The following is a 12,134-nucleotide window of genomic DNA, read 5'->3' as shown; positions in this document are numbered from 1 at the left end:
AGCGTATTCAAACTGCCTTTCGACTCTTCGGATGCAGCCCGGCCGATGTTCAAAATGGTTCAAGTGGCTCTAAGCACTATGGGACTTAACATCTGAGGTCATCAGTCCCCTAGAACTTGGAACTACTTAAACCTAAATTAACCTATCACACACATCCATGCCCGAGGCCGGATTCGAAACTGCGACCGTAGCTGCAGTGCGGTTCCGGACTGAGGCGCCTAGAACCGCTCGGCCACAGCGGCCGGCTGGGCCGATGTGAAGGGGCGAGACAGAACATGCTACGGCGCGTACACGCGTGCTTTGAGGCACGTGCTAACCGTTTTCAACACATACTATAACTGCGGCTGTACGGTACAGCACGTATTAGACTGCAGTCTGTGTAACAATGACTGAGTAAATGGTGCCTCAGCATGCAAACCATGCATTTCTGCACAGAAGTTCATTACACCTTTTTTGTTCCATATCCTCTCATCGATCAATCGCTAGAGTTTGTACACCGTGGGAAATATTACCCTGTATGTTTTGAAGTGATGACGAGGTCCCATACTCCTCGACAGAGCGTAGGGGGCAATGCGGGAGACACGCACCGCCGTACGAGGCAAGGTCCTACTGGAGGTGGTTTGCCGTTACCTTCCTCCGACCGTAATGGGGCTGAACGATGATGATGATGACGACACAACATCACCCAGTCATCTCGAGGCAGGTGAAAATAAGTTACCCCAGCGGGAACCGAACCCGGGACCCCGTGCTCGGGAAGCGAGAACGCTACCGCGAAACCACGAGCTGTGGACATGTTTTCAAATACTGCAGGAAAATTCAGCTACCTTTTTTATCTAATACGGGACGGATTCCGCAATTCGAGGTTATTAATAGTTCTGACTCCATTGCCAGTACCATCTCCTAGAGCCGGGTGTACTGCCGGTGGTCCATGTCTTTCCAGCACGACATTTCATCATGCCTCAGGCGACGGCCTGTTTCAGGCCTCTCACCTCACACTTTAACTGAATTTGCATGTGAGACAATTTTGGTTCACTTTCCTTCTCATTCAATTTCTACTTGCCAACTCTTCACGAAAATGGTTGAAATGGCTCTGAGCACTATGGGACTTACATCTGAGATCATCAGTCCCCTAGAACTTAGAACTACTCAAACCTAACCACCCTAAAGACATCGCACACATCCATGCCCGAGGCAGGATTCGAACCTGCGACCGTAGCTTCCAGACTGAAGCGCCTAGAACCGCTCGGCCACAGCGGCCGGCTAACTTTTCACTAGCATTGCGCGTTGATTACATGGTTGGTTACTGGTAGGTTGTAGCAACTTGGGTTACCCTCCTCTCTGTACCTAACACTTCATTCCTTTAGTAGTTTTTTTTTCCCATTAAATGCATTTGCTCTTGACGAGCAGAACTCCTTTAGATCAGGTGAAAACAGCTTGTTACTAATCCTTGGGTGGAGGCTTCAGCTGTCCACGTGCCGTCATCCTGCTCTGTACGTGGTCTCTAGACATGCCTTCTCAAGCAAAGTAGATAGCCACTCATGCGTCTGCAAATTTCCAATCCTTCCTGTGGAAAAGCTGAGCGAAGCCCAACAATGTTATCAGAATCTCCGACAAACAAGTCTGTACACGGGAACGTCGTGAAACTCATCTACATCTACATCTACGTGGATAGTCTGCAAATCACATTTAAGTGCTTGGCAGAGGGTTCATCGAACCACCTTCACAATTCTCTGTTATTCCAATCTCGTACAGTGCGCGGAAAAAATGAACACCTATATCTTTCCGTACGAGCTCTGATTTCCCTTATCTTATCTTGGTGATCGTTCCTCCCAATGTAAGTCGGTGTCAACAAAATATTTTCACATTCGCAGGAGAAAGTTGCTGTTTGCAATTTCGTGAGAAGATTCCGTCGCAACGAAAAACTCCTTTCTTTTAATGATGTCCAGCCCAAATCCTGTATGATTTCTGTGACACTTTCTCCCATATTTCGCGATAATACAAAACGTGCTGCCTTTCTTTGAACTTTTTCGATGTATTCCGTCAGTCCTATCTTGTAATGATCCCACACCGCGCAGCAGTATTCGAAAAGAGGACGGACAAGCGTAGTGTAGGCAGTCTCCTTAGTAGGTCTGTTACATTTTCTAAGTGTCCTGCCAATAAAACTCAGTCTTTGGTTAACTTTCCCCACAACATTTTCTAACTGCTCCTTCCAATTTAAGTTGTCCGTAATTGTAATACCTAGGTATTTAGTTGAATTTACGGCCTATAGATTAGACTGATTTATCGTGCAACCGGAGTTTAACGAGTTCCTTTTAGCACTCATGTGGATGACCTCACACTTTTCGTTATTTAGGGTCAACTGCCACTTTCCGCTTCATTCCGGTATTTCTTCTAAATCGTTTTGCAATTTGTTTTGATCTTCTGATGACTTTATTAGTCGATAAACGACAGCGTCATCTGCAAACAACCGAAGACGGCCGCTCAGATTGTCTCCCAAATCGTTTATATAGATAAGGAACAGCAAAGGGCCTATAACACTACCAAGGGGAACGCCAGAAATCACTTCCGTTTTACTCGATGACTTTCCGAACTGTGATCTCTCTGACAGGAAATCACAGATCAAGTTACATAACTGAGACGATATTCCATAAGCACGCAATTTCACCAGGAACCGCTTGTGTGGTACAGTGTCAAAATCCTTCCGGAAATCCAAAAATATGGAATCGATTTGAAATCGCCTGTCAGTAACACTCACCAGCACATGTGAATAAAGAGCTAGTTGTATTTCACAAGATGTTTTTTAAACCCATGTCGACTGTGTCAATAGACCGTTTTCTTCGAGGTAACTCATTACGTTCGAACACAATATATGTTCTAAAATCGTGCTACATATCGACATTAATGATACGGGCCTGTAATTTAGTGGATTATTCCTACTACCTTTCTTGAATATTGGTGTGACCTGAGCAACTTTCCAGTCGTTGGGTACGGATCTTTCGTCGAGCGAACGGTTGTACATGATTGTTAAGTATGGAGCTAATGCATCAGCATACTCCGAAAGAAACCTAATTGGTATATAGTCTGGAGTAGAAATGGTTCAAATGGATCTGAGCACTATGCGACTTAACTTCTAAGGTCATCAGTCGCCTAGAACTTAGAACTCATTAAACGTAACTAACCTAAGGACATTACACACATCCATGCCCGAGGCAGGATTCGAACCTGCGACCATAGCGGTCGCTCGGTTACAGACTGTAGCACCTAGAACCGCACGGCCAGCCGGCTCTGAAGACTTGCTTTTATTGATTTAAGTTGCTTCACTACTCCGAGGATATTTACTTCTACGTTACTTATGTTGGCAACTGCTCTCGATTCGAATTCTGGAATATTTACTTCGCCTTCTTTTGTGAAGGCATTTCGGAAGGCTGTGCTTAGTAACTCGTTTCTCATTCTCATTGCCTTACACACGTATCTCAATGACAGACACATATTCAACTTTACGGTGGAAGCCAACGAACGGACTTCCAGTCCGCTAATTGGAATGGTACTTAGGCCCTTTCTGGGATTGGCTAGAGCTGCGCGGTGTGGCCGCGCTGTTTGAGACGCCATGTGACGGATTGCGCGGCCCCTCCCGCCAGAGGTTCGAGTCCTGGGTGTGTGTGTGTTGTTCTTAGCATAAGTTAGTTTTAGTAGTGTGTAATTCTAGGAACCAATGACCTCAGCAGTTTGGTCCCTTAGGAATTCACACACATTTGAACATTTTGGATTGGCTAGAAAGATTGTGCGGCGTGCCTTTCTGAGGTGTGAAGGAAGGCTACTAGAAATAGAGAGAGGCATTCATAGTCGTGTTGGGATTCGCATGGCTATTCTGACTGGAACTTCTGCTTGGTGAGGCTACTCTAGATTCTGCGCTCGTACGTGTCTTTCTTGACTTCGGTCCTCTGCTGAGTCTGCGATGTCTCCCTTTGAACTCACACACATTCGCAGCGAGTAATCAGGAGGATAATGAGATCCGCGATTCGCAGTCACACAGTGGCGGAACAAGCGCTGACTCATTTGAGAGACACGGGGGCGAGCGAGTGTAGCGGGAATTACCTCAGATTACTGCTACTTGAAGATAACGCGCCGACGCCAGCTGTAACCGAACGGTTCTAGGCCCTTCAGTCCGGAACCGCGCTGCTGCAACGGTCGCAGGTTCTGCCTCGGGCATGGATGTGTGTGATGTCCTTACCTTACTTAGGCTTAATTAGTTCTAGGTTCTAGGGCAAAATACTAACGCGAATTCTTTACAGACCAATGGAAAAACTGGTAGAAACCGACCTCGGCGAAGATCAGTTTGGATTCCGCAGAAATGTTGGAACACATGAGGCATTACTGACCCTACGACTTATCTTAGAAAATAGATTAAGGAAAGCCAAACCTACATTTCTAGCATTTGTAGACTTGGAGAAAGCTTTTGACAGTGTTGACTGGAATACTCTCTTTCAAATTCTAAAGGTGGCAGGGGTAAAATACAGGGAGCAAAAGGCTATTTACAATTTGTACAGAAATCAGACGGCAGTTATAAGAGTAGAGGGGTATGAAAGGGAAGCAGTGGTTGGGAAGGGAGTGAGACAGGGTTGTAGCCTCTCCCCGACGTTATTCAATCTGTATATTGAGCAAGCAGTAAAGGAAACAAAAGAAAAGTTCGGAGTAGGTATTAAAATCCATGGAGAAGAAATGAAAACGTTGAGGTTCGCCGATGACATTGTAATTCTGTCAGAGACAACAAAGGACTTGGAAGAGCAGTTGAACGGAATGGACAGTGTCTTGAAAGGAGGGTATAAGATGAACATCAACAAAAGCAAAACGAGGATAATGGAATGTAGTCGAATTAAGTCGGGTGATGCTCAGGGAATTAGATTAGGAAATGAGACACTTAAAGTAGTAAAGGAGTTTTGCTATTTGGGGAGCAAAATAACTGATGACGGTCGAAGTAGAGAGGATATAAAACGTAGACTGGCAATGGCAAGGAAAGCGTTTCTGAAGAAGAGAAATTTGTTAACATCGAGTATAGATCTAAGTGTGAGGAAGTCGTTTCTCAAAGTATTTCTATGGAGTGTAGCCACGTATGGAAGTGAAACATGGACGATAAATAGTTTGGACAAGAAGAGTATAGAAGCTTTCGAAATGTGGTGCTACAGAAGAATGCTGAAGATTTGATGGGTAGATCACATAACTAATGAGGAGGTATTGAATAGAATTGGGGAGAAGAGGAGTTTGTGGCACAACTTGACAAGAAGAAGGGACTGGTTGGTAGGATATGTTCTGAGGCATCAAGGTATCACAAATTTACCATTGGAGGGCAGCGTGGAGGGTAAAAATCGTAGAGGGAGACCAAGAGATGAATACACTAAGCAGATTCAGAAGGATGTAGGTTGCAGTAGGTACTGGGAGATGAAGAAGCTTGCACAGGATAGAGTAGCATGGAGAGCTGCATCAAACCAGTCTCAGGACTGAAGACAACAACAACAACAACAGGTTCTAGGGGACTGATGACCTCGGATGTTAAGTCCCATAGTGTTCAGAGCCATTTGAACCTTTTTTTAATGGTCAGCACTCCTGCCATGTAAGCGAGGATACCCGGGTTGATGTTCTGACCGTTGATCAAATTTCAGTTCATCCCTTCAGCTTCCATCGTTACGCTACAGAGACCTCGGAGAAAAGTTCCCTTCTATGGTAACGAACCTCAGACGACTGGGGGTGTAATTAACATGATCATACGTCATACAATGCACCAGGCGGCAACACAGTGTTGTCATAGACAAGGTAGGGAACAGGATAACCACCTGAAACCTCAGGTACCACACGCTCTGCGAGCAGGCATGCGACAGCACTCCAGACCGTAGCTAGCGTAACAAGAGATTGCTGCAGCGTGCACGGACATAATATGTAATTCCATCAGCATCCTGATGCCACAGCAACTGACCTCGCAGGCGCGTACCAAATTCAGGACTCAACAAGGATGACATTGCCATGAAAGAAATCTTCAGCAGTCACCAACAGCATAACGAACGTCTACATCGTGACGAAAGTGTTAGGAGCGCGCCTGATATGGAACGCCAAGGGACAATCACCACCATGGAACACAACAGCAGTGGGCTCGGGCAGAAGAGATGTGGTGTGCGTAGTGTAAGACCTTCGGTACACACACCATCAGATTATTTGACTTGTCGCTCTAACGAAGTAGGCGAGTGTCAGCAATATGTCTCGTGGACATATCGTGGCGTGTTTATCTTCTGCCGTTACGTCAGACGATAGAAATGCCACTTACACGCTTAGAGTAGCAGATTGATGGTGACCAACTGTAAACAGAACTTGATTAATTTTCACACACATTTATTAAAATAATAACAATCATAAACCTTACTTTACTTGATTCTGGATGCTATTTACAATTGACAATCTGAAGTTCCTTTGGTCTTAGCATGTTAATCTTATTCTCACATATCTCTGATACTTGACAAAGTGTCTATACATTTCTCTTCACGGATATGTACAGGAATATGATAATCTTCTTAGAAGCAGACTGAAACTTGACTATAGAATGGTACAGACTAATGCAGACTGGTACGGACTGGTGCAGACAGTTGCACACAACTAATCGGAGGTCTGTACACTCGTTATAATACCTCGCGCATTCAGGTATCACTGCACGTGTGTGATCCGCGAGGAGAAAAGGTTCTACGTTAGCAGCAATCTCATTGGCTGCGTTACATATTAATACGCGGATCGGCGGAAGCAGAATTTGGTCCGTCTCTAAGGCAGCGCCATCTCGTAGTGCGGAGATGGACGAGCGCTGCGCCAGCGCTGTTGTGCTTAGCGGGGCGCGCTCTAGTGGGGAAGTTGTGTACGCGCTGGCTACACGGAACAATGTACACAACAAGAGAGAGTGCTCGCAGATGAATACGACCGCAGGAAGCAGACACTGTGGGCGTGGACAGCATAGTCAAGACTACGCACTGCACAGGCGTAAGTATAGAATCTGATCAGGAAAGTCTCAGGAAACACCTTATGAAAACGCCAAGTGACGACATCGAAATATCGTCGGGGGAGGGTGGGGGGGGGGAGGGGAGGAGAGAGAGAGAACCACCACCAATACGCCCGATTGTATGGGAAGACAACGAATCGCTGGGAAAGTCTAATAAATTCATTGGCGTTGTTTTTATTAGAGAACAGCGGTTCTGAGTGCCCCTTTCTACTGATTTCTATGTAGCTTTATTTCCTTTCAATTAATATGGTGCTGACCGCATTTGCTTTCCTGGATAATTTCGACACTGTTGCTTATAAATTAAGGATAATGCTGATACATGGTGAAACAACGCTCTGGTGGACGGTTTGCGGGTATAAATCACTCCGGCTATGAGAATACGGTGCATTTGACCTGAGGTCGTCGTACGGTGGCGCCGGCAGCAGTCCACATACGCAGAGGTGTGTTGGTGCTGGTCAGAGTACGGTGCAGCGAGTAAGTGTGCAGACGTTTTCAGTCGTGTTAGTGATGAAACATGGACAATAAGTAGTTTAGACAAGAAGAGAATAGAAGCTTTCGAAATGTGGTGCTACAGAAGAATGCTGAAGATTAGATGGGTAGATCACGTAACTAATGAGGAGGTATTGAATAGGATTGGGGAGAAGCGAAGTTTGTGGCACAACTTAACTAGAAGAAGGGATCGGTTGGTAGGACATGTTCTGAGGCATCAAGGGATCACCAATTTAGTATTGGAGGGCAGCGTGGAGGGTAAAAATCGTAGAGGGAGACCAATAGATGAATACACCAAGCAGATTCAGAAGGATGTAGGTTGCAGCAGGTACTGGGAGATGAAGAAACTTGCACAGGATAGAGTCGCATGGAGAGCTGCATCAAACCAGACTCGGGACTGAAGACCACAACAACAACAAAAGTGGTGACTGTGCTGAAAATGGCTCAGAGAACACACATTGATGACGTTATGAGGAGTAGAATACTAGGCCGACTGAAGGCTGGTGAAACACAGCAGGTCGTAGCACCGGCCCTCCGTGTGCCACGAAGTGTGATCTCAAGATTATGGCAACGATTCCATCAGACGGGAAACGCGTCCAGGCGCCACAGTACGGGACGTCCACAGTGTACAACACCACAAGAAGACCGATGTCTCACCATCAGTGCCTGTAGACGGCCACGGAGTGCTGCAGGTAGCCTTGCTCGGCACCTTACCGCAGCCACTGGAACAGTTGTCTCCAGGCACACAGTCTACAGACGACTGAACAGACACGGTTTATTCGCCCAGAGAACTGCAAGGTGCATTCCACTGACCTCTGATCACAGGAGAGCCCGTAAAGCCTGGTATGAAGAACACAGTACAAGGTCATTGGAACAGTGGTCCCACTTTATGTTCACAGACGAGTACAGGAATAGTATGAACAGTGATTCTCGCCGAATGTTCATCCGGAGTGAACCAGGAACCAGATACCAACCTCTTAATGTCCTTGAAAGGGACCAGTATAGAGGTCGTGGTTTGATGGTGTGGCGTAGGATTATGACTGGTGCATGTACACCCGTGCAAGTCTTTGACAGAGGCATTGTAACAGGTCAGCTGTATAAGGACGTCATTTTGCAGCAGTATGTCCGCCTTTTCAGGGGTGCAGAGGGTCCCACCTTCCTCCTGATGGATGATAATGCACGGCCCCACCGAGCTGCCATCGTGGAGGAGTACCTTGAAACAGATGATATCAGGCGAATGGAGTGGCCTGCCCGTTGCCCAGACCTAGACCCCATGGAGCACGTCTGGGATGCTCTCGGTCGACGTATCGCTGCATGTCTTCCAACCCCTAATACACTGATGCAAGAATAGGAGGCTATACCCCAGCAGCTGCTCGACCACCTGATCCAGAGTATGCCAACACGTTGTGCAGCCTGTGTACGTGTGCGTGGTGATGATATCCCATATTGATTTCGGTGTACATGCGCAGGAAACAGTGGCGTTTTGTAGCACATGTGTTTCGGGACGGTTTTCTCAACTTATCACCAATGCCGTGGACTCACAGATCTGTGTCGTGCGTGTTCCCTATGTGCCTATGCCATTAGCGCCAGTTTTGTGTAGTGCCGCGTTGTGTAGCACCACATTCTGCAATTATCCTTAATTTATGAGCATGAGTGTAATTGTACACTGGGAGGCACAGCACGGTGGACTCAGAATACCGAGCGAGGTGGCGCAGTGGTTAGCGTACTGGGCTCGCATTCGGGAGGACGACGATTCGATCCCGTGTCCGGCCATCCTGATTTAGGTTATCCGTGATTTCCCTAAATCGCTTCAGGCAAATGCCGGGATGGTTCCTTTGAAAGGGAACGGCCGACTTCCTTCCCCATCCTTCCCTAATTCGATGGGACCGATGACCACGCAGTCTGGTCTCCTCCCCCCAACCAGCTTAGAACGGGACAGGCAGGAACGCAAGGGGAAAAGAAAGGTGGCCCTTAGCTATCAGCGCAGACCGGCGCCTAAGTTGTTGTCCTTGCAGAAGTCGGGACACCAGGAGCGAGCCAGAGGATAGCGGGCAACTGTGGAGTTTTACAACCCAGCCCCGCCCAGCGGGCGATCTGCAGCGTGGTTGCGACGCAAGCGGCGGGAGGGCGCTCTGCTCTCCCATGTTTTGTGGAGAGCTTTCGAAGATATCCGACACTATTCAAAAGAAATACGGCTTGCAGAAGATAATGACCCAGCCTTGTGAGCTGATTTCCAATTTCAGAGACCTCTGGTGCAAGGCTAATTGCTCGATGTGAGAATGTGTGATTGGTAAAGTGGCCAGTGACGCCGTGGAGACAGAGCTGAAACAGTCGGTGTTTTTAGGACTGGAAGTACATTTAGTTTTCTGATTGGAGTGTTGTAACCACGACCGGAACAAAAGCGGGGCGGGACCAGGGATCAAACGGGAGTGGACCATGAACAAACAAAACGAACCGGGATGGACGGACACGAACAACAACAGACGACTGAGCAAGACCAACAGGCAAATAGCAACGAGGTCACCTCGGGATTCCACAACGTGCACTAGTTCAGGGAAACCAAGGAAACACGCTGTCTGAAGGCGAGATGTCGACAGACTAACGCGAATATCAGAATGCCTGCTGAGCGAGAGGCAGGCGCTTAAATACCTGATACAGTGCGTTGCTATTGTCCGCTGAGACCACGTGCTCCAACATGGCGCCCTCACGTTATACGCGGACCAGGAGCGCGCGCACAGCCACAGCTTATGGTGCGATGACTGTACAGACTTCTAGTGGTAATCGAGGATTTGAATTGTTTGGGGGAGGAGACCAGACAGCGAGGTCATCGGTCTCATCGGATTAGGGAAGCACAGGGAAGGAAATCGGCCGTGCCCTTTTAAAGGAACCATCCTGGTATTTGCCTGGAGCGATTTAGGGACATCACGGAAAACCTAAATCAGCATGGCCGGACGCGGGACTGAACCGTCGTCCTCCCGAATGCGAGTCCAGTGTGCCAACCACTGTGCCACCTCGCTCGGTGGTAATCGAGGTCCATGCCATCTGGCGCGGATTCGAAACCCGAGGCGCTCGGTACCAGATGGAGTTTTTTTATCATGACTCCTTTTCCTGGTAAGATTTTGAGCTGGAAGGAACCTCACTAGTGAGCTGCCATGTTTTGCTTTTCCACTATTGCCAAGAGGGCACAACTTGGTCGGAAATATAGCACAGCATAAGAATCAGCTAAATTTATGAGAGTTAGTGGTTACGCACGGAGATGAGCAGGTGCAAAGGATCTGTATGAAGTCACGGACGAAACACTGGAAGAGTTTGTGGGAAGACGATGCGGAGATAATGCCTTTGTGGGATGATTGGGACTCGGAGTTGGAGTAGCAGCAAGACGTTTTCGCACAAAACTGAACAGCCCTTCCCACAGCCACAGGGTTCATCTCAGCAGTTTAAGGTGAGCATTAACGGCAGTATTGGCATGACAGGGCATTCTTGGTCCACACTTGTGGAATTCTATACGATCACCTGTCTCAGGTCCAACATTGTTGTACTGAGTGTGAGCTCGTTAATTTTCCAGCAGGTTTTCAATCACTGTTTTTCATTAGGGCTTAAGTAGGTTGGAGAATGATTTTCTGATTACATTTTCGTCAGCAGGGTACCATTTTGCAGGTGAATCGAGTTACCCTTCATGATCTCTTGATCCTAACTATGCTGTCATTGAATAAATTATTTTGTTAAATGTAAGAATGTTTCTGTTAGACAACTTCCAATCATATTACAGTATTTTCTATTCCAAATCTCCACTGTGGATTTATAGATAGGGCCTTAAAAAGCGCATTACCCATTACAAGTTGTACACATTACATTTATAGCTTACAAGGAACCCTTTGTGTGTGCGAGATCGCATAAGGCCAATGACTCTTCAGTCCGGAACCGCGCTGCTGCTATGGTCGCAGGTTCGAATCCTGCTCCGGGTATGGATGTGTGTGATGTCCTTAGGTTAGTTAGGTTTAAGTAGTTCTAATTCTAGGGGACTGATGAGCTCAGATATTAAGTCCCATAGTGCTTAGAGCCATTTTTTTAAGGCCAATGATGTTTACGGCATTCAATGCCCCACATATTGTCTACCATGCAACCACAGTACCTGATGCTAACAACAACAGGGAACGTGACTGGAGGTATCCAGTGGTGAGCACAGTATGAGGCTACCGAGTGTAGTTGAACTGCTTAGTACAGGAGTAACTCAAATAGTGCTACAGTGCTAGTGGTGTTGCTACAAAGCAAAGCAATGGCTACGATAAGCAAAGCAAACACTGCATTATGTCTAATACAACAGTTGCCAAAGTAGACAGTTCATCAGAAAGGAACCCAAGGAATTTCGAAGACTGAGAAAGAATGGGCAGATGAAATATTAGCGTTTCTGCAAGAAGAGTCAGTGGAATGTGTGGTCGTATACGCTCGACTATGATGATGGTGGAAACCGACCTCGGGGAAGATCAGTTTGGATTCCTTAGAAATACTGGAACACGTGAGGCAATACTGACCCTACAGCTTATCTTAGAAGCTAGATTAAGGAAAGGCAAACTTACGTTTCTAGCATTTCTAGACTTAGAGAAAGCTTTTGACA

Source organism: Schistocerca nitens, chromosome 12 (assembly GCF_023898315.1).
Source record: "Schistocerca nitens isolate TAMUIC-IGC-003100 chromosome 12, iqSchNite1.1, whole genome shotgun sequence".
NCBI lineage: Eukaryota > Metazoa > Arthropoda > Insecta > Orthoptera > Acrididae > Schistocerca > Schistocerca nitens.
Note: the sequence above shows the minus strand (reverse complement) of the source record.